The sequence below is a fragment of the Sapajus apella genome, unplaced genomic scaffold, assembly GCF_009761245.1.
Source record: "Sapajus apella isolate SASKATOON/1434 unplaced genomic scaffold, GSC_monkey_1.0 scaffold33, whole genome shotgun sequence".
Taxonomy (NCBI): Eukaryota; Metazoa; Chordata; class Mammalia; order Primates; family Cebidae; genus Sapajus; species Sapajus apella.
Genome location: NW_022436973.1, coordinates 2,212,678 through 2,231,318, shown reverse-complemented (window position 1 = coordinate 2,231,318; position 18,641 = coordinate 2,212,678). Strand labels below are relative to the sequence as shown.

The 18,641-nt window shown below is 48.9% G+C and overlaps 1 non-coding gene across 1 annotated transcript; it reads left to right on the top strand.

Moving 5' to 3' along the window:
* The first annotated feature begins 13,610 nt into the window (after positions 1 to 13,610).
* On the top strand, positions 13,611 to 13,774 carry LOC116563054. Its single transcript, XR_004274193.1, has one exon. It is a non-coding gene; the product is annotated as a U1 spliceosomal RNA (small nuclear RNA).
* Positions 13,775 to 18,641: the final 4,867 nt, after the last annotated feature.

Below are 18,641 nucleotides of genomic sequence, written 5' to 3'. Positions count from 1 at the left end.
GCGGGCACCGGGCGGGAAGCAGAGAAGCCGACCCCAGAGGCCAGCCTGGGCGTGGGCTCTCCAGGAGCCTCGCACCCGCAGGCTACGCGTGTCTTCAGAGCCCGTGTGAACCCGGGGACTGCTCTCCAAGGCTCTGGAGCCGAGCTGGCTGTGTTTGGGGGCACACCAGCACCACCTCCCCCACCACCTCTTTGGAATGGACCCCAGATCATCCCCGTTTGCTTGCTCTGCCTCCTGGCACCATCATTGTCTGGGGCTGCGCGGGACCCTTAGTCTGATAACTCCGCTGACCTCTCCCGAGGCGTCATACCTCCCCCTTACCCGCAACCTCTGCAAGCTACTAGCCTGGTGGCCTGGCTGCTCTGGAGGCGCCTGTGTTGTCTCTCTGTCTTAGGTACGGGCTGCACTGAGCCCGAAAGGCCCATCCCCGCTCTGGTCCAGCCAAGAGTGCTGTGCTTTTAGCGCAACTGAAGCTCTAAGCCGGCCGGTCAAAGAAAATCTTCAGGTCTTTCTCACAAGGCACTGCCGCTGTGAAGCCAGGCTTCCTCCACGTTTTGCTTGTGAAGTTGACTCTTGGAACCCGAGTTGGGTTTTATAGTGGTCCTCATTCAGTACCATCTCACTAACTCTCTAACCTGCACAGAGCCTTTGAATCCTGATTCTGTCATCAGAATGGCACTTTTTCCAGGCCTTGTCTCATCCACACAGGTGGCTACAGCCTTCTGTATCTTTGCCGCAGGATCTGATAGGTGTGCAGAATGCACAGAACTCTGGGCCTTGCCTGGAGAGACCTCCCTCCAGATTGACCTTCAGATATGAATTAATACCTTTTGGATAGGGCGATGGTTATCAAGGATACTGGAAGGGGAAGCTCCGAAATCCACATCTGTGCCCGGCCCTCAGCTTTAGTGGCTTGTGGGTTCTGTGGGGCAGACACGACCCCAGCCAGGCCCATCCTGCTTTCTCCCCGGCTTTGGAATCAGAACACAGAGGTTGAAGGTATCCAGCTTCAAGATATAGGCTGTGTGAGTTTCTCAGGGCTGTGGTAACAGCCACAGACTCAGTGGCTTAACACACAGAAATGTATTCTCCCACAATTCTGGAGGCTAACTCCAAAATCTAGGGGCCAGCAGGGCCATGGCCCCTCCAGTGGCTCTGGGGAGAAGCCTTTCTTCCCTCTTCCAACCACTAGTGGTTCTTGGTGATCTTTGGCGTTCTTTGGTCAAGGATTCTGTGTAGCGGCATCACTCCAGCCTCTGCTTTTGCCCCCACATATCCCTGTTCACGTGGCCTTTTTTCTCTGTAACTATGGTCTGTGTCCTTTCCTCTTTTTGGTTTTGTTTTTGAATTTGAGACAGGGCCGGGTGCGGTGGCTCACTCCTGTAATCTCAGCATCTTGGGAGGCTTAGGTGGGCAGATCACTTGAGGTCAGGAGTTTGAGTCCAGCCTGGCCAACATGGTGAAACCCTGCCTCTACTAAAAATACAAAAATTAGCCGGGCGTGGTGGCGGGCGTCTGTACTCCCAGCTACTCGGGAGGCTGAGGCAAGAGAATCGCTTGAACCCGGGAGGTGGAGGTTGCAATGAGCTGAGATCATGACATTGCACTCCAACCAGGGTGACAAAAGTGAAATTCTGTCTCCAAAAATAAATAAATAAATAAATAAATAAATAAAAGATAGGGTCTCGCTCCATCACCCAGGCTGGAATGCAGCCCTCACCTTCTAAGCTCAAGCCATCCTCCTTCCCCCCTCCTCTTCTGTAGCTGGGACCACAGGTGGGCACCACCATGCATGGCTCATTTTAAAATTTTTTTGTAGAAACGGGCTCTTACTTTGTTGCCCAGAGTGGTCACAAACTCCTGAGCTCAAGTGATCCTCTCACCTCAGTCTCCCAAAGTACTGGGATTCTAGGCAGGAGCCACCGCACCCAGCCCAGCCTCCTCTTCTTATAAGGACACCAGTCATTGGATGTAGGCCCCAACATAACCTCATCTTAAATGATAACATCTGCAAAGACCCTGTTTCCAAATAAGGCCACATTCTGAGGCTCCAAATGTTCATGAATTTGGGAGGGGCATACTTCAATCCACTACAGGGGCCCTTGTCTGGTAATGATAGGAGAGACCACGAGAGCTCTGGGAAATTCAAGGGAAACGAAGAAAGAGAGTGGTCAGGGGAGAGTGGGGCAGAGTCAGGGGCTGTGTGGTGAGTAACCATTTGGGGACAAGCTGTGGCTTCCCTATCTGCTTCCAATAGTCCACCACTGGAGCTAGCTTGAATGGGTTTCTGATCCCAGCAACAAAATGAGCTCTACAGAGAGAAAATTCTCTAGAAATGATCCCCGAAAGTATAGTCTTACAGCAACCAAATGGTGCCCAAGATAGTCTTTCACTCTCCCTATAAAAGCACCAAATGTGCTACTATATTCTCCAACCTTTAACAGAGATATTATGAGCTATTTTGCTGAGGGCAAGATACACCATATCCACAACATGCTCTTGATCTTGTAACCACTGACTTTGTGTTTTTTAGAAAGTGAGAAACATCTGAGGGGAACATGAACAGAGCCAGCTCCTCACCCTAGGCTGGGTGCTGACTGCCTGGCAGCATTGCCCAGCCTGGCTCTGGGAGGAAACTCCCCTAGAAGATCACAGAAAAAGGCCGTGATCTTTTTCGAAGGGGTCCCACCCCTTCCTCTCACTCCCTTCCCCAGCCCCAGATGTGGGGCCCAAAACTCACAGGGAAGAGGCTGGACCCTGTTTAACTTGAAAATGTCCATGTCACAGGGGCTGAAAGGAAAGCTGGACCCCACTTCCTCCTTTCCCAAGTGGCTGACATCAAACACCAGGCTCCCTCTTTCACTGGAACAGTTTTGGGAGCCAGGATCTGGGCCCCATCCTAGTGGGGGCGGAGGACCTCAGTACAGAGAGAGGCTCAGGGTCTTGCTGGATCAGGCCGGAGCTGCCCCCTCTGCCTCTGTAGACGATGAGGCCACTTTGCATCTGCCAGACAGGAAACCTAGGGAGGCCAAAAGCAGAGGAGGAAGGCAGACCATCATGTTCCTCTGACTTAGCCTGGAGTTTGTACACCTGGATGGGAACGGGCTGCAGGGCCACACACGGGAGTGGGAGTGCAGCTTCTGTTCACAGAGACACGCACAACCACGTCCAGACACATCAACCCATCCCCCATATTGCTGTCACGCATGTGTGTCACACACACATTTTTACTTTTGTACCGATGGCGTCTCACTATGCTGCCTAGGCTGGTCTCAAACTCCTGGCCTCAAGTGACCCTCCTCCCTCGGCCTCCCAAAGTGTTGAGATTACAGGTGTGAGTCCCATGAGCCCCTTTTTTTTGAGACAGAGTCTCTGTTGCCCAGGCTGGAGTGCGGTGGTGATGTGATCTCAGCTCACTGCAACCTCTGTCTCCTGGGTTCAAGCAATTCTCCTGCCTCAGCCTCCCGAGTAGCTGGGATTACAGGCACACATCACCATACCCAGCTAATTTTTTGTTTTTTGTTTTTTGTTTTTTTTTTAGTAGAGATGGGGTTTTGCCATGTTGGCCAGGCTGGTCTCAAACTCCTGACCTCAAGTGATCCACCCACCTCGGCCTTCCAAACTCCTGGGATTATAGACATGAGCCTCTGCTCCTGGCCTTTCCTTTTCTTATTGAGGGCCCATCACATAAGATTATTAAAAACCACACAAAGTTGTATGGGCAAGATACACCATATCCTCAACATGCTCTTGATCTTGTAGCCACTGACTTTGTGCCTTTTAGAAAGTGAGAAGCATTCCCCTAAAATAGAAATAGAAAGCGCTGAAGCTGCTGGCTTTCTGGCACAAGCCCTGCCTACTGCAGATGGACCCCTCTGGCACAGAGACCACAGCCCTTGGAGGCACCAGCCCTAAGATGCAGCCCTTTGTCCCTGCCCATCTCCCCTACCCTCTTTTTTCTTTTTTGAGAGTGCACAGCTAGGCCTCCCTGCACGCGTAGCCATCTTTGGAAGTTCTGCGCGGCAAGGCTTTGACCAGGCTCACTCTCTTCTCCACATCATCACCATCAGCACTTTGATTATACCTGAACCATCAAAAAGATTATACCAAATGCACATGAGTTTCTGGGGCAGGAGTTTGCACTGATCCCATCCAGCTGGGCAGAAGCAGGGCTCATCCAGGATCCTGGGGTGGATAGATGTGCAGCCTGGAGGCGAGGTCCTGGGAGAGAGTCCAGAAATCGTGGAAACTGGGCTCTGTAAAGCCTGGACAGACTTCCATTGAGTGAGAGTAGCTTAGGAACAACTTGGAAATTGTGCAATGCTGATGGACTTTCAACATGGACATATGCAAACCAGATGCAACATTATGCAAAATACATGCAAAATACATGCATGGGTCTCCCAACTATTGCAAACACCGGATATGGTCCTCAAGGGCCCTGAGTAGCTGAGACCTGTTGTGGGGCAGAGAGATCACCCTAGACTTGCCAGTTTCTTTTATTTCTTCTTCTTTTTTTTTTAGACTGAGTCTCACTCTGTTGCCCAGGCTGGAGTGTGGTGGCATGATCTCGGCTCACTGCAACCTCCACCTCCAAGGTTCAAGCCATTCTCGTGCCTTAGCCTCCTGAGTACCTGAGACTACAGGTGTGAGCCACCATGCCCGGCTAATATTTTTATTTTCAGTAGAGACGAGATTTCACCATGTTGGCCAGGCTGGTCTCTTGACCTCAAGTGATCCACCTGCATTGGACTCCCAAAGTGCTGGGATTACAGGCATGAATCACTGTGCCCAGCTAGGACTTGACAGTTTTCTTATGATGGGCAGAAAGGGCTTTGCTCCAAGGTGGTTCACACACTAGGGGGAAGGAATCAGGCAGGAAGTCAATTAGACTCAGGTTTGAATCCCAGTTGTTACACTCGCAAGTTGCATGACCTCCTTGGAGTCACTTCACCCCTCTGAGCCTCTGCTTTCCCATCATAAAATGATTATTATGAGGCATAGATGAGAACTTTGGCCAGAGCTCCCATGTGCACAGTCGTGCACATAACAGATGCTCAGTGAGTGTGGCAGGGCTCTGCACAGTCCTTTTTGGGAGGCTGGATATCTGGCACTCCTTTCTAGTCACTGCAGGAGTGACTGCCCCCTGAGGCTTTGGGCAGAACCTTCTTGCAAGGCAGCATGTGCAGCTCTGGGTTTGGAAAATATCAGTGCTTGGATGGACTAGGAATCCATGTATCTCTTACCCAGAAATCTGGCAGAGGTCACACTCAACAGAGTGGTATGGCAGGTGCTGTGGGTACCCCACCCAGGCCCCCTTTTCCTGGTCTGAATCCCCTGGCTGCAGGTGTGATGACCGGAAATGCTCCCAGGTGCTCCTTCTGCAAATTGCCCTTGGCTAAGGAGTGACTAGCTGATAAGGTGATGTGGTTTGGCTGTGTCCCCATCCAAATCTCATCTTGAATTGTAATTCCCACAATTTCCACATGTCATGGGAGGAACCTGGTGGGAGGTGATGAATTATGGGTCTTTCCTGCACTGTTCTCATGATAGTGAATGAGTCTCATGAGATTTGATGGTTTTAAAAAGGGAAGTTTCCCCACACAAGCTCCTTTCTCTTGTCTGCTGCCATGTGAGACGTGCCTTTCACCTTCCACCATGATTGTGAGGCCTCCCCAGCCACGTGGAACTGTAAGTCCAATAAACCTCTTTCTTTTGTAAATTGCCCAGTCTTGAGTATGTCTTTATCAGCAGTGTGAAAATGGACTAATACATAGCCGGACATAAAAGGCAGCCCCCTTGCCTCACGGTGGACAGCCCAGCGTTAGTTTATGTTGCAGAGCGCCTGGGTCAGGCCCCTCCAGACTCTCCCTGGGATCCATTCTTGCTCTATTTCCATCCTCTCCTGTTTTCCTTCCTCATTTAAGTATCTCTCCCAGGAGCCCCCACGATAGATCATATAACTAAATCCCTGTCTCAGGATCTGCTTTTGTGGAACCCAACCCAAGAGAGGGGGACAGACCTGCATGCAGAGGGGAACAACGAACCTGTATAGTCAGGAAATTTAGGGTGGCATGGGCTCACAGAGGAAGTGCCCGGGTGCCTGGGCTTGGGGCAACGGATCGATCAGTCGGTGTTTCACAAAACAGGCAACACTAGAGTTCACTGAATGGGGAGAAAGCACCCTGGGTGGTGGGTGAGGCACGTGGGTAGCCTGGAGGCAGGAGAGAGCCTGGTATGTTAGGGAACCCTGCAGAGCTCTGGGTAGCCTATGATCCAAGAGAGGTTGGCACTGGCCAAACAACAGGGGCCTTGAATACCCCAGTGAAGAATCTGGACTTTACAGCTGGGAAACGATGCATACAGAACTGTCAGGAAAAACATCCTATGGCTGCCGCTGTGTGGAGCAGATACAGAAGGTGTGGTGGCAGGGAGGTGGCCCTGGCAGCTGTCAGCCACCAGGCTAACAGGGACCAAGGGATGGGGAACAGGGCTAGATTCTAGAGGCTTTCAGGACAAAGGACTGAAAGGCCTTGGTGGCTTTTTTTTTTTTTTTTTTTTTTTTTTGAGACTGAATCTTGCTCTGTCACTCAGACTGAAATGCAGTGGCGCAATCTTGGCTCACTGCAACCTCTGCCTCCCAGGTTCAAGCAATTCTCCTGCCTCAGCCTCCAGAGTAGCTGGGATTACAGACATATACCACCATGCCTGACTAATTTTTTGTATTTTTAGTAGAGAGGGGTTTCACCGTGTTAGCCAGGATGGTCTTGATCTTCTGACCTTGTGATAACTGCCTGCCTTAGCCTCCTAAAGTGCTAAGGTTACAGACATGAGCCACTGTGCCCGGCCCCTTGGTGGCTAATTTGGGGGCTCTGGGTGTGGGAAGGAGTCTGGAAGGTGCCACAAAGAGGGGAGACAAAATGTCAGTGCTGGGGCAGGGTTGAATGAGCTGTACGGGGCAGGGGTCTGCATTCCCTGTGCCACAGCTAGAGCCAGGCTGAGCCTCCAGCTGGAAGGTCAGAATACTGACCAGAGTATGTGACACTGCTAGCCTGACCCCAGTAGGACCTGGGGCTGCTGCTCCCTGGAGGGGCTGGCCTCTAGGCCTGATTAGGACAGGGATGGGGAGAGGCTGGGGGCGGGGGATCGCAGAGCTGCTCAGGCACCGATGCTGGGGCATGGCTGCAAGGCCCTGGGAAGGGCTCTCCATCAGCTCTCCTCTAACTCTTCTATTCATGGGCATCGGAGTAAAAACGACACAGGATTACCCGCTGGTGATGGGGGAGGCAGGCTTGCAATGCAGGGCGGGTGCAGAGAGGCCAAAACGAGCAGGGGAGGGGGCTACCCTCCATGGGGGGAAGGAAGGGGAGGTCGTTGCCATGGAAGACTCATGCTTGGAGAGGCACAGCCTGACCTTCACCCAGACACTGTCCTTATCTCAGACCTGCTCTGCCTTTATTCCTTAATTTGCTGGGACATTTGCTGGGCACCCGGTGCTGGAAGCACAGACAGGTCGGCTCCAGGCTCTGTGCTCAAGGCACCCAGAGGGGCAGAAGTGGAGGAGAGTTAGAGAAGCCCCAGGAGGGGACAGAAATGGGCCTGGGGAGGCTAGGGGAAAGAGCATCCATGGTGGGAGGGACGGGCTCCAATCAGAGGGAGGCAACTTAGGAGGAGACATGGCAGGAGGGGAGAGGGCTGTGTGCAGGCTGAGGACTTGAGCAGGCTGCTGGGGGAGGGGGTGGCCCATGGAGATGCTTGGCCTTCAGCCCCTGGAGTCCACTCCAGACCACTTCCTAGTGCCACTGCCATTGTCTATTTCTGCATCAAGCTCCAATCCGGACTGGCAGTCCTGGATGTGGGGCCATCTCTGCCCAAGTTTGCCGAATGGATGCACCATGGGTGTTAGGTGGGTCACTCTGTACCTATGAGATGGCACTAGGCAGGCTGGCACTGGGATCCAGGCAAGAGATGCTGGCGATGACAGCGGGTGGGCATTTTGGAGAGAGAGTCACCAGGCTTCAATGAGCTGGCTGCAGAGGGGGCAGAGCTAAGGTCAGGGTCACCAGCCCCCACCCTGGTGGGGCCCCAGGCTTCTGCCTTATGCTAGGGATAGATGATATATTTGGCATCTATTCAAAAGGGCTCCCTGCCAAGGCCTGACCCTCTGACACCCTCTGCCCCTCCAGAGCAGCCCAGCCTTCTCCTTTTGCCCAGGTCCCACCCACCCATCCTCGTTGCCCACCATGTGACCTCTGAGGCCTTCCCCAGGTTGAGTCTCTGCAGCCAGGGCTCCCACATTCCTGGCTATGCTAGTGTTGGCCAGCAGCCCCAGTTCCTTTGGGAAGGAGTGGACGGGAGGCTCCCACAGGTGGACTTTATCCATTCCTTCCCTCCATTGCCCCAAGGGCTGCACTAGGATTAGGGCGTCTTCCTCCCTGGCCATGTCACCACAGCCCCACCTCCAGTCACAGTCTCCCCTCCCCTCCCTCTCCTTCCCTTTCTCCAGCCTCCTCCTGTGTCCCTGGCCTCGTGAAGAGCCCCATCGTCCCCCAGCTGCCTGCCATGGAGTGGGTGGTTGGCAGTGCCAGTTAGGAGGCAGTGCTGGTACCTGAGCCAGGGTGAAGGCTGGAACCATGCTGATGAGGATGGAAGGGAGCAGCTGAAGGCGTCCAGGCGATGAGGACTTTTGACTTTTGAGGGGCTCCAGGACGACTACAGGTTTATGGCTTGGGGAGGCTCTTTTGCTGAGATAAGGACAGAGGGACAAGTGCCAGTTTGGAGGGAAGCCACACTGAATTGGAGGCGCCTTCAGATACCCCCGGGAGAAGCCTGTCTGGGGGCAGTAGGATATGAACACGGTTAAGGTGTCCCATTTGCTGGCTGCCCCTTTGAAGCTGGGGGCAGGGCAGGGGGCCGGGGCACGCTGTAGGGCAAGGTCAGAGGCCCACCCTACCCCCCGCCATCCAGGGCTCCTGTTAGAGCCACAGGGAAGTGGCTGACTGGCTGTCCCAGTGTCCCCTCCTCCCAGATAGCTGATGAAGGCATGTAGTCAGAGGGCAAGGCTGGCTGGGACCGCAGCCTGTCTGCTGCCCTGAGGCCATCCCTCCCTGCTCCATGGGCCTGGCGCTTCCTTCCCAGGCGGCTGCCATTCCACCAACCACCCTTCCAGCTGTGGGTCCCTTGTGTGTTTTCCATCCCTCTCCATCTCTAGCCTCTCTTCTCACCATCTCCTTCCCAGGGGCCCTCCCTTTCTCAGCCCCAAACCTCATTATTCTCCTCTTCCCATAATCAGGAAGAACTTTGATTGCCCATTATACCCAGAGCCCAAATTGTCAGCAGCAGAGAAATTGGTTTCCCCCACGTTGAGGGCCTGACCTTAGACACTCAAGTGTGCCAGTCAGGGCAGCATTCCTGGGAAGAGAGGGCAGAAGTCTAGGTTCCAACCAGGCAAGGGTCACCCTCCCCAGAAGAATGGGCCAAATGACTCCTAATACAGGGGAAAATAGAGACAACCCCCCAAAAAAGTTTTACAACAAAACCAGCTGAATGTTCAAAACCTGCCCCATCTCATTTCTTTGAAATTAGGGAGAACTTAACTCATCAGCAATAATAAAGGCTATGGGAATGAAGAGCTCTCCAAAGGAGTTTGTGGGCCGAACACAGTAATTCCAGCACTTCGGGAGGACACAGTAGGTGACTTTAGCCTGGCCAACATGGTGAAACCCTGTCTCTACTAAAAATACAAAAATTAGCCAGGCGTGGTGGCACATGCCTGTAATCCCAGCTACTTGGGAGGCTGAGGCAGGAGAATCACTTGAACCTGGGAGGTGGAGGTTGCAGTGAATGGAGATTGTTCCAATGCACTCCAGCCTGACAGCAGAGTGAGACTCTGTTTCAAACAAACAAACAAAAAAACACAAGAAACAAAGGAGTTAGTGTGGTGTAAGAAGAAAACTGGGGACATTTAAGGTGAAAACTAAGGAAAATGAGTCAATGAAGGAGATCAGAAAGATGTGGTCAGAGGAGGGGTGGGGGGAGGAGGGAAGAGGAGGAGAGAGATGGAGTGAGAGGGAGTGAGGGAGAGAGAGGGAGGGAGAGAGAGGGAGGGAGAGAGGGGAAGGGAGAGAGGGAGAGGGGAAGGAAGAGGGGAGGGAGGGGGGAGGGGGAGAGGGAGAGGGAGAGGGAGGAAGGGAGAGGGAGGGAGGAGGAGGGAGAGAGGGGGAGGGAGACACACCAAGATAAGAGTGTAAGACGGGGAGGAGTTTCCAGGAGACTCAGAGCTGTAGGAGAAGGCTTGGAGTTCACAACACAGAGGGAAGGTGTGGTGCCCTCTGCCTGGGCCAAGCTGGGTGGAAGCAGGCTGGAGGTGGGGGAGTCATGGAGTGGAGGCAGTGACTGTGGGGAGGGGCAGGAAGGAGTCTAAGGCAGCTGAAGGAGAATGGGTGAGTCCAGGGAAGGATAAGGTGCTGAGCTGGAATTGCTGAGATGTTTCTAGGCAAAGGGCAGGGAGCCCGAGAGAGGGAAGTGAGGCTCCTAGTGGGCAGGACCCAGGCCGGAGGGAAGAGGGGTGGGAGGAGGAGGCAGCAGGCTGGGAGCACCAGCGGGGGTGGTGGGGGCTGAGCTGGTGGCAGGAAGCAGAAACGGCCTCTGCTTATTGGGCTAAATGGGAGGTGAGGTTTTCTCCTGGGATCTGGAGAGAGGATGGAGGGATATTTAGATGAGACTGAGAAGTGAAAGTTTGAGAACAGGCTAGCCCATAGCTTCTGCGGTGGCTGCAAGGCTCTGGTGGCCCCTTGGTCACAGCCGTCAGCAGTTTGAGGGTGGGGCCAAAATGTTGCCTACAAGGGTCTGTCCAGGGCTGTAAGGGTGGATCTAGGGAGAGAGAAGGAACCGGGTGGAAGTAAGGATTGCTGCTCTCCAACCTGGTTCCCAGGGAAAACCAAATTTAGAATCAACAGAAACATGACTGGGCGTGGTGACTCACCCCTTTAATCCCAGCACTTTGGGAGGCCAAGGCAGGTGGATCACTTGAGGCCAGGAGTTCAAGACCAACCTGGCCAACCCAGGTGAAACCCCGTCTATAACAATAAAATACAAAAAATTAGCCAGGCGTGGTGGCACGTGTGGGTAATCCCAGCTACTCGGGAGGCAGAGGAAGACTCCATCTCAAAGACAAAACAAAACAAAAACTATGGGAAAAGAAACCTTTTGATCAATGAAGACGAGTGGTGATCTTTGCAAAATTGTACAAGTTCTAAATGGAATTGCTGAAAAAAAAAAAAAAACCGAAACATTACAGGGTTTTGTAGCCATCAATGTATCCCCAGCGGGGGGCGGGGGAGGGAAGGAGTCATTGGACCCTAGTGTTGGGTCCACAGAGTTTCAATATATTATGGTTCCCCTTTTGTGGTGTGTGTTCAGAATTGGCCAACCTGTAATCCCAGCACTTTGGGAGACCAAGGCAGGCAGATCACTTGAGGTCAGGAGTTCAAGACCAGCCTGGCTAACATGGTGAAAACCTCTCTCTCTCTCTCTCTCTTTATACATACATATATATACATATATATATATTTTAATATATATGTATATAGGAGAAATATAAAAGAAAAATATATATAGAGAGGAAACATTATAGAGAGAGGGAGAGAAAAAATATATAAAGGTTTCATAATAAAAGTCTAAATTTTTTTTAAAAAGATGGAACAACTCACAGTAGACGCCTGCCATTCTTCTTTTTTTCTTATTTTGGAAGCTCTGCTAGATGCTTCTGTCCGCTAGAACCGACCTTGCCTTTTCTAATTTTCATTAAAAAGAAACACATGGCAACTAGGCGCCAATTAATCCTTCTCACTCGAGAGCTCTCGTCCCTGTTTCTCCTTCCCCAGTCAATAGGAGATATTTAAAATATCTTTTTCAGGCTCCTTTTCCCCTCCTCAACTCCAATATTTTGCCATCATTCAGAACTTTTCCTTTAGGTTAGTAATCTTATTGCATCTTCTGTTTAAAAGAATATACTTATTTAGTCTTACATTACAAATTCCGTCCTATCATGATTTATTCGGAGGTAATGATACATGGTTTGGTTGGTTCACGGCTCACCACAGGCTCCTCTTCATCTCCTTGCCTCCAATCCGATTCATCTGTCACCTGGTTAGGTTCCTTTCTACGATACTTTCCCCATATGGAAAAATTACCTGGACCTTTGCATTTGTTTCCATCCCAGGAAGGTGGATGGCAGCCTGGCTGGTTTAGGATGCTTTTCTCTCAGTGGTCTGTGGAGGTGATTCACATTGGTTTCTAGCTTGCAAATAAGATGCATGACTTCAGTCTGATTCTCTTTTTTCTATGCAACTTATTTTCTCATTAGGGAGCTTGTCTGAGTTTTCTCTTTAATCATGGAATTCGGGAACCTTACCAGGCTATGCCTAGATGTGTGTCTTTTTTCCATCATTCCTGCCTGGAACTCAATGAGCCTTTTAATCTGCAAACCCAAGGCGTTCTACCACGGAAAATTTTCTTTCACATTTAAAAATGATTGCTTCTCCTCTATTTTTTTTTTTCTTTCGTTCTGAGATTTTTCTTTTTATTATTCACCTATTACAACTCCTGGATCTCTCTCCTCTGAGGTGCTTTTAGATTTTTACTTTGGGTTTTGCATTATCTCTTCCGCGTGGTTTCCCAGGTCTCCATCCTCTCCTCCAAGTCATTTTAAATTGAGAATGATGTGTCCTCATTCAGGAAAGTAATTGATTTTGCCTTTGATTGTTTTAAATGTGCTCCGATGGTTTTGTTTGCTTTTCCTGTTGTGCAGGTTGTGATTGGTCTTTCCTTGCAGTTCTGAGTGAATCGCAGGCTCTTCCTTCCTGGCTGTTGATTCCCTCAGGTGCCGACTGTCTTTCTTTCTGCCGTCTTGCAGCCCTAATCATCTCCAAGGCTCAGATCCAGCTGACAAATTGGCTGCACCTCTCTGTGTCCCAGGAGAGAGTGCTCTGCTCGTTCTGCTGCTCCGCATCCCGGTCTCCCAGGGAGGGATTCCGCAGGGCCTCCCAGGACCACCCAAGGCTGCTGGCTCTGCCTCTCTTCTTCTGCATCCTGCAGCCAAGTTCTCTCTTGGAGCCATGGAAATCCAATTCTTACCCAGGGTTCTCTCTGCTGCAGGTCCCTACTGTCTGGCCCAGAGGGAGACTAAGTCCTAAGTCAGCCCTATCAGGACAAAGGCCCTGCCCAACCCACCAGGCCTGGCTGTGGGCTGACCCAGGAGCTCTGCTTCGGGAGCCCACTGGAGATTAGAAAGGAGGGCATGGGATGGTCAGGCTGCCTTCATCCTGGAGATTTAATTAAAGAGAAGTTCTTGGGTTTCATGATATTGAAGAGATGACTGGAATCAATCACCTTGTTCAGGATTGCAAAAGTATATCAGAAAAAAATAAAAATAAAAAGCAAAATGGAATGGATTTGAATAAAATCAGTTTTTTAAAAAAAATTTTCCTAGGTCTATGATGATGCATCTAGCATGCGTAGAAAATTGAGTGATACTGAAGGAGTCTTGAGGAATCCCGCACATCTTTTGGTTCTGGTAATTATAGCACAAATGAGGAAAGGAAAAAACCATACTTACCTGGCAGGAGAGATACCATGACCACGAAGGTGGTTTTCCCAGGGTGAGGCTTATCCATTGCACTCTGGATGTGCTGACCCCTGCGATTTTCCCAAATGTGGGAAACTCGACTGCAGAATTTGTGGTAGTGGGGGACTGCATTCACGCTTTCTCCTAAAAAAAAAAAAAAAAAAAAAAAGGAATAAAACTTAAATGCTCTCAGTGCTCTCCTTGGCACAACACCACATACCCACCAAAAGAAAGAGTTTTCCAAACCTTTGGACGTGGGTGAGGCTGAAGTGTGCAGGAAGCAGGGTGATTTCTTGAAAATACATTGGACTGGGCCTCACCGTCCATCTTCAGCTGCTGCTGAAGAACTTTCAGACTCCATGAGACCACAGGAAGTTATAACAAATTACTCTTCAGCTCTTGCAGGTGATCGGAATATACAGTTGCTATCACTGATTCCAAATTTGATTTTATCTTTTTACTTTTTTTTTTTTTAACCAAATGATAAGCATCCCAAGAATTTTTTCTAAACAGCTTCAAAGTGAAACTGTAGACATCTTCTTTGCCTTTAAAAGCCAAACAAGATCATCATCATCTGAGAGAAATTATGAGCCTCTTTCAAGGCCACTTGGGACAGAGTGGATAAATTATGCCAAAAACCAATTCCTAAGGACTTCAAAGTTGAAAAAATATTTCCTTCAGAAGAAAAGAACTTCTGAGATAAAACAAATGATGGCAATTCCCATTATGCATTTTTCCTACTTTCTCATAAGAAAAATATTAATGTCTCACATGAAGGATGGGTTCCTAGATTACATTTAGATTTACACTTTCATAGAAATGATCATATCTAAGTGAAGCAAATTTCTCAACAGTCCCATTCAGTTGAAATAAAATAATAGAAGTAGCCAGGCGCGGTGGCTCACACCTGTAATCCCAGCACTTTGGGAGGCCAAGGCAGGTGGATCACAAGGTCAGGAATTCAAGAGCAGTCTGGCCAAGATGGTGAAACCTCGTCTCTACTAAAAATACAAAAATTAGCTGGGCCTGGTGATGGGAGCCTGTAATCCCAGCTACTCAGAAGAATGAGGCAGAAATTGCATGAACCTGGGAGGCAGAGGTTGCAGTTAGCCGAGATCATGCCACTGCACTCCAGCCTGGGCGACAGAGTAAGATTCCATCTAAAAAAAGAAAAGAAAAGAAAAAAAAGTCAAACACGTGCAAAATTTGTGCAGCCTGGAAGCACTCTGAATCCCACAATTCAGAGTGTGTTTTATGAAACTCTGAAAAGATCACTTCTGCTACGATTGTATCAACTTAATTGATCTTGGCAGCCTGGTGATTTGACACTGTCTTCACCACTCTGCTCCTTAGTCTCAGTGATTACATACAGCAGTGCCGAAAGCTCATTTTCTACTCTTAGTGGCTTACAAATCCACTTTTGCTGCTCTGTCCAGTGAGAAGCTTTCTGGCCCCGACAGCTGCAGAGTGAGACAAACCACATCGAATGTTTCCTGAGCCTTTCCTTTTCCACCCTGATATGGTTTGGCTGTGTCTCTACCCAATCTCATCTTGAATTGTAGCTTCCATAAGTCCCACGTGTTGTGGGAGGGACTGGGTGGGAGATGAGTGAATCATGGGGGCCGCTTCCCCCATACTATTCACATGGTAGTGAATAAGTCTCACGAGATCTGATGGTTTTATAAGGGGAAACCCCTTTCACTTGGTTCTCTTTCTCTGTCTTGCTTGGTGCCATGTAAGATGTGCCTTTTGCCTTCCACCATGATTATGAGGCCTCCCCAGCCGCATGGAACTGTGAGTCCATTAAATCTCTTTTTCTTATTAATTACCCAGTCTTGGGTATGTCTTTATCAGTAGTGTGAAAACGAACCAATACACGCCCTGAACTCATTAGTTCATTCAGTCTTCAACCCTGCAGGAAGAAATCACTAGTCCCATTTGCTGTGGTAGGAAAGTGGGGGTCAGAGATATTAAGAGATTTGCGCTCAAGGTTATACAGCAAGAGTCAAACCCAGAGCTGCCTGATTCCCAAGCCAGTGAAATCACTGTGTTCAGTCTGTAACCAAACAAATAAAGATCTAGGCTCCTGTGATATCATGGATTATCTATATTTGCTGAGATAAAAATGATGTGATACTAATTTAATCTCATTTCCAAGAACTTTTCATTCTCAGAGTTATGATGTGTTTTATCGGGATAGTTAGACATCCATGTATGGTTCCGAAGCTCCTGCTGAATAGGGTGGGCCCTGGAATGTCTGCTTTGTTGCTGGGACGGCATGAAGGACATACGCTGAAGTGAAATGCTGCCAAACCATTCCTCTGTTCTTTCTTCTCTTCTTTCTTTATTTTTTATTTTTATTTTTTGCTTTTTTGTTTTATTTTTTTTCTTTTAGTTTTTTTAAATTTTTTATTTGTTTTGTTATTTTTCTCCTCTGTTTTTAAAAAAAATAATTTGCCTGGCTAAACAAACTGGAATATTAATATAATGGAATACTATGCAGCAATGAAGAGGAACAAGGTATTGATTCATGTAGCAACATGGATGAATCCCGACAGTCTTAGGCTGGGCAAAATCAAAAGCCTGACACAAAAGAACACATAGCAAATGATTTTATCTATATGACATTCTAGAAAAGACACTTAGTGTATTATTGTGCTAGGGCTGCCATGACAAAGCACCAAAGACCGGATGCCTTAAACAGCAGAAATTTGTTTTCTCCCAGTTCTGGAGGCCAGAAGCCTTGATCAAGGCGTTGGCAGGGATGGTTTCTTCTCAAGCCCCTCTCCTTGGCTTATAAACGGCTGTTTGCTCCCAGTGTTCTCACATGGTTATCTCTCTGTGTGTATCCCTGTCCTAATTTCCTCTTCTTACAAAGACACCAGACACTGGATTAGGTTCCACCCTAAGGACCTCATTTTAATGTAGTTAACTCTTTAAAGACCCAACCTCAAAATACAGTCACATTTTGCAGTACTAGGGATTAGGACTTTAACATATGAATTTTGAGAGAACACAATTAGCCCACAACACCTAGACTATGGTGAAAATAACCAGAATAGAGGTTGGCTCTGGAAGCAGAGGAGTGTGGGTTAGAGATATACTGGAAGGGGCTTGGGGGACTTTCTGGGGTTGATGGAAAATTGGATTTGGAGATAGGGTTTGGGTTATAAAAGTATCTACACATGTTTTATTCCAGTGAGTTCATATTGTATATGTAGTTCATATTATATATGGAAAAGTACAATTTGTACATTTAATTGTCAATTTTGCCTCAAAGAAAACAAGAAGGCAGGGCGTGGTGGCTCATGCCTATCTAATCCCAGCACTTTGGGAGGCCAGGGTGGGCAAATCACAAGGTCAAGAGATTGGGACCATCCTAGCTAAAATGACAAAACCCTGTCTCTACTAAAAATACAAAAATTAGCTGGGCATAGTGGTATGCGCCTGTGGTCCCAGCTACTTGGGAGGCTGAGGCAGGAGAATCGCTTGAACCCAGGAGGCAGAGGTTGCAGTGAGCCAAGATCGCGCCACTACAACCAGCCTGGATGACAGAGCACGACTCTGTCTCAAAAAAAAAAAAAAAAAAAAAGACCAGAAACAAATATTGAACTGTAGTTAATCATATGCATGCATAATGTTAAGGGATGAAGTATACTGATGTCTGCATATAGCTTTTAAATTGATGGCTGGGTGAACAGATGGATAGGTATTTCAAAATGCAAATATAGCAACCTACCAACAATTGCAGAATCTAGATGGTGGATTCACTGTACAATTCTTTTTTTCTGAGACGGAGTCTTGCTTTGTTGCCCAGGCTGGAGTCCAGTGGCGTGATTTCAGCTCACTGCAAGCTCCCCCTCCCGGGTTCAAGTGATTCTCCAGCCTCAGGCTCCCAAGTAGCTGGGATTATGGTTGCCCACCACCACACCTGGCTAATTTTTGAATTTTTTAATAGAGACAGGGTTTTGCCATGTTGGCCAGGCTGGTCTCAGACTCCTGGCCTCAAGTGATCTACCTGCCTCGGCCTCCCAAAGTGTTGGGATTAACAGGCATGAGCCATCTCGCCTAGCCCTTTCTTTTCTTTTCTTTTTTTTGAGACAAGAGTCTGCTGTGTTGCCCAGACTGGAGGATAGTCTGGGTCACTCAGCTCACTGCAACCTCTGCCTCCTGGGATCAAGTGATCCTCTCACCTCAGCCTCAAGAGTAGCTGGGACTATAGGCATATGCCACCATACTCAGCTAATTTTTGTATTTTTTAAAGTAAGAATTGGGTCTCACCATGTTGCGGAGGCTGGTCTCGAACTCCTGAACTCAAGTGATCAGCCTTCCTCAGCCTCCCAAAGTGCTTGGATTATGGACATGAGCCATGGTGCCTGGCCTTATTGTATAGTTCTTTCAACTTTTCTGTACGTTTGAAATTTTTCATCATAAAATGTTGGGGGGGGGGTAAAATTTCCATTTGAAAATATTAGCTAGACATTTTTCTCATAAAAGGGAACATTGCTAGATCAAGATTGCCACCACCCTATGCCCAAGTCATTTGTCCTAGTGTCCCCCAACAATGTACCCAGGAAGAAAGAATAGGGAGACAATTCAGAAAGATGCCTGAGGGTGCCAGGGAGTTCTAGGGACTAGCTAAGGTGTTCAGGCTCTGTGTTTGAGGAAACTGAGCCTCAGAGCTGTTTAGGTGTTGCTGTTTAGAATCCAGGGCAGTCCATGATATTTTTTCTTCCTTTTTTTTTCTTATTTTATTAATTAGTTTATTTATTTATTTATTTCTGAGACCGAGACTCGCTCTGTCGCCCAGGCTGGAGTGCAATGGCACAATCTCAGATCACTGCAACCTACGCCTCCTGGGTTCAAGAGATTCTCCTGCCTCAGCCTCCTGAGTAGTTGGGATTATAGGTACCCACCATCATGCCCAGCTAATTTTTGTATTTTTAGTAGAGATGAGGTTTCACCATGTTGATCAGGCTGGTCTCGAACTCCTGACCTCAGGTGATCCACTCCC